The sequence below is a fragment of the Dreissena polymorpha genome, chromosome 8, assembly GCF_020536995.1.
Source record: "Dreissena polymorpha isolate Duluth1 chromosome 8, UMN_Dpol_1.0, whole genome shotgun sequence".
Lineage (NCBI taxonomy): Eukaryota > Metazoa > Mollusca > Bivalvia > Myida > Dreissenidae > Dreissena > Dreissena polymorpha.
In genome coordinates this window covers 56,342,354-56,347,106 of record NC_068362.1, presented here as the reverse complement: position 1 = coordinate 56,347,106, position 4,753 = coordinate 56,342,354, and positions in this window count along the sequence as shown.

Sequence of the window (4,753 nt, the reverse complement as noted above, 5' to 3'; positions counted from 1 at the left end):
ATCAATAAATGATGTTAATTGCTCAAATGCATTTGTCATTATTTAACTGCCCAACTGCTTTTATTTGTAAGTTAAACCTTTTCCTTTAGCTTACAATAAGCATTGAAGGAGTGTAGACAGACAGTCCAAAGCCTGTAATGGAATAATTCAGACACGGCGAAAGACCGTCACAATTTACAGGCCAGACTGGCCTACCAGGAAAAAAATTCACAGGCTAGTTGACATTTTCACAGGCCTCAATTTTAAGGGTTTGACCGGGGAGTGCATAGAGCCATTAGTCTTTGCATGGCAAAGTAAATTCACAATAGAGCAAACATAAGTATGAAAACTTTATTTGGAGAAATAAATTTAGCGTGTTAGTTTCAGTTTGTGTATATATTTACGCTTTAAACATGTATACTTGAGAGTTGGCGATGTATTCAGCGAAGAGAAGTTAATATCTTAAATAAGTTTACCTTTAAATATCCACTTCACTAACATGCCATTACAGTAAACTTTATAGAGTGGCAAACATAATAAAGCATAATTTGCACATCAAATCTAATTAAACACAGATCCACTTACATATAAATCGAATCATGTTTGTCTTTTTTTCATTTTCGAACGATAATCCTGAAACTGTTAGATCTATTTTTCTTTGCGAGTAGACTGCATTCCATTTTTCAAACACTTGTTCTGTGGCATTCAGTACATACATTTCCCCCAAAAAAACAAAAAAAAGTTTTATTTGTATCTAAAACGTCTGCGCTGTTCATGAATCCATTCTAATTATATGACGTCCGTCGTTAATTTGATAGTTATTTGTCCTTTTCGCTGAGCATCGTTATTTCTTTTTATTGTCCGCAATTTTGAATCACGTTAAAGGGGCCTTTTCACAGATTTTGGCATATTTTGAAGTTTGTCATTAAATGCTTTATATTGATAAATGTAAACATTGGATCTTAAAAGCTCCAGTAAAAAATCATGAATAAAATTAAAACAATGAAAAAACAGTAGCCAGTACCAGTGTTCGAACCAGTGACCCCCGGCGTCCTGGAGTTAGTCTGAATTAAAAACGCAATCAGCCCTCTCAGCTATTCCCCCGAGCATACACAGAGGAAGTATTTTATACCTTATATAAGTAATCTTCATAGTTTCGTAAATTTAAACGACAACAACAGAACTCTCCAAATTATTCAATCGTCTCACGTTGCAACGCTTTATAATTTTTAGGTTTTCAAATCGTCAAAAGATACATATAATGGCTATATTGGACTATGGTAAATGTTCAGTAATACTGTTTCCTCACAAATATCATAACTAAAACGAAAATTTGCGAATCTGAAACAACTTTTTTATGTCCCCCACTATAGTAGTGGGGGACATATTGTTTTTGCCCTGTCTGTTGGTTGGTTGGTCTGTTGGTCTGTTGGTTGGTTTGCGCCAACTTTAACATTTTGCAATAACTTTTGCTATAGTGAATATAGCAACTTGATATTTGGCATGCATGTGTATCTCATGAAGCTGCACATTTTGAGTGGTGAAAGGTCAAGGTCATCCTTCAAGGTCAGAGGTCAAATATATGTGGCCCAAATCGCTCATTTTATGAATACTTTTGCAATATTGAAGATAGCAACTTGATATTTGGCATGCAAGTGTATCTCATGGAGTTGCATATTTTGAGTGGTGAAAGGTCAAGGTCAAGGTCATCCTTCAAGGTCAGAGGTCAAATATATGTGGCCCAAATCGCTTATTTTATGAATACTTTTGCAATATTGAAGATAGCAACTTGATATTAGGCATGCATGTGTAACTTATGGAGCTGCACATTTTGAGTGGTGAAAGGTCAAGGTCAAGGTCATCCTTCTAGGTCAAATATATGGGTCAAAATTGCTCATGTAATGTAACTTCTGCAATATTGAAGCTAGCAATTTTATATTTGACATGCATGTGTATCTCATGGAGCTGCATATTTTGAGTGGTGAAGGCTCAAGGTCATCCTTCAAGGTCAAACGTCATATAGGGGGACATTGTGTTTCACAAACACATCTTGTTTAATTTTGTCAATTTACCAAACCGTGAAAAGATCCCTTTAGCAACATGTGTGCAACGAACGTAAACTCGTTTATGTCCGACTACTTTCGCGAACCAATAGTTAAGTAGGATGTGACTGTCGTTCGGCGAGACCCCATTTTCACGGAACACCGTCGATCGCGATGCCGTTTATAGACGCTTGCATAACTGCGCATTCTGGGGCATATGAAATTCTAACCATCGGAGCAACCTAGATCGGTCAGGGGCAATAAGAATTGACAGGGATATAAATACGCGCACCAATAAATATTGCAGTCGGCTCTTTTAAAAAACGAAAATAAAAAAAAATACGGTTTCAGAAATCCCAATACAATTTTTTGGGTCGGGGGGTAAAAAGTGGGTCGGTCGGTAAAGGGCAAACAAACTTAATTTTAATTTAGGCCTAAGTAAGGAAGGACAAACTGGCAACTATATGCTCCGCCGAAATTTATTTCGGGGAGCATAAAAATACAATGCTCATAGTCCGTGTTATGAAGTAAACATGGTCACAAGTAAATAAGATACGCTGTGGTGTATTTGTTGTGCCCTTTTTCCGATTCTCGTATTTCGTCTTAACACGGTTCATTCCCGTATGATCGTTTTTGCATGTAAATCACTGCTTATCTACTGCTTTTAAACATTCAGAAGTTTAACTTTATCTATATTTGTCCCTGCTTATCATCGTTCTTGTCACAAATGTAAGAGCACTCATATCCACTTCACAACCGAAGTGAAAAACATGTTCGGTGTACGTGATCGTTTTAATACGTCTCTATTAAGGTGCTTAAGCTGTCACATCAATACACGTTTTTTTAAACAGTCCCTAACAGACGAAATAAGTATTTTTATCCAATACCATACATCATAAATGATAGATTTATTCACACAAAGAAATAATTTCCAAGCGAATAAAGCTGATCGTTGTCAATGTTAACGGTTATAGTTTATAGCAAACGAGAAAAAAAGAATGATCCTTAAGCTTACGAATGCAATTTATACATGTCGTGTTAATATTTCCAAAAAAACAACAGAAATGTAACTAATTTATCAAAACACGTGCTCATTTAGTTCTTTTGCTTTAAAAGAGTATTTATTTATAAAGTGTATTATGTTTATTAAAAGTCAACTTACCTAGGAACAACCAAACCAAAAGAACGCAATAACTGAATCCAGTTTCGATTTAAATTGCTGAGCGACATAATTCTTCAAAACAGGAAGTAAAATAGTTCGTCCTTGTCTATGTATCGATATTTTATTGATTCGCAAATATCCTATTATCTATTTGCAACCAGGGCACAGAACAAAAAACTAACTACTGCATTTGGTTCTTCCTTTACCAAAAAACAAGATGTATCCGCAGGGAATGCCAATTGACATAGCTTTACCTACATTTTAAATATGAAAATAACAGGAACAATCAATTACAATCGAAACTGCTAAAATGACAAATATTGAATATTTGAACTACAATTTGTGTTAAAATTGAACATCATATATTTTCAGTCTTGAGAGTTTGAATAGACTGTTTCATATAAAATAGAATAACAAAATTGTCAATTAACATGAGCATATTAACATCTGACTTAAATCTATGTCCATCGTTTACCTTCCACGAGTTGGTGGGGCGATTTATTGAAAATCACCAAACCAGTATTTTGAACGTGATATCACGTCAGTAAATCAGCTAGTGTTTTATGCTTCATTTCGTTTACTTCGTGCAGTTTATATTATATTTGTTAAAGCTAGGGCCGGATCATGTACCATTTCAACTACAAATAAATTGAGCCTTTAAGCTGATATTGATCATCAGATAATTCATTTACAACGAATTTAAATCACATTCACAAATATATCACAAACATGAACACGTGTTTTCTCTATTTTGAACAAAAAAAATACATGTGTGTGTGTCTGTTTTGGAGCTCCAAGCACACTACAATACGGTTAAAAATGTTTCGTGCGAAGAACGATAGGAGGAAGAGAGAGAGAAAGAGAGAGAGAGAGAGAGAGAGAGAGAGAGAGAGAGAGAGAGAGAGAGAGAGAGAGAGAGAGAGAGAGAGAGAGAGAGAGAGAGAGAGAGAGAGAGAGAGAGAGAGAGAGAGAGAGATATTCAATCACAGTACTCAAACACATTTAGATGTTCAGTATTTAATAACAGTACTTAAACACATTTATCGGTACATGTAACCGAAGAAGATGCGCATAATGCAATAATACATGTTCAGTATTTAATAAGTTATAATAACAGAACGTAAACACAGTTTGATGTTCAGTTTTTAAAAACAGTACTTAAACACATTTATATGTTCAGTATTTAATAACAGTACGCAAACACAGTTTGATGTTCAGTATTAAAAAACAGTACTTAAACACATTTATATGTTCAGTATTCAATAACAGTACCCAAACACACTTTGATGTTGAGTATTTAATAACAGTATTCAAACACAGTTACTTTTTTTGTGTTGAGTATTTCATAACAGTACTTAAACACAGTTAGATGTTGAGTATTTAACAACAGTACTTAAACACATTTATATGTTTAGAATTCAATAACAGTACTTAAACACAGTAAGATGTTGAGTATTTATAAACAGTACTTAAACACATTTATATGTTCAGAATTCAATAGCAGTACTCAAACAAAGTTAAATGTTGAGTATTTAAAAACAGTAATTAAACACATGTATATGTTCAGTAT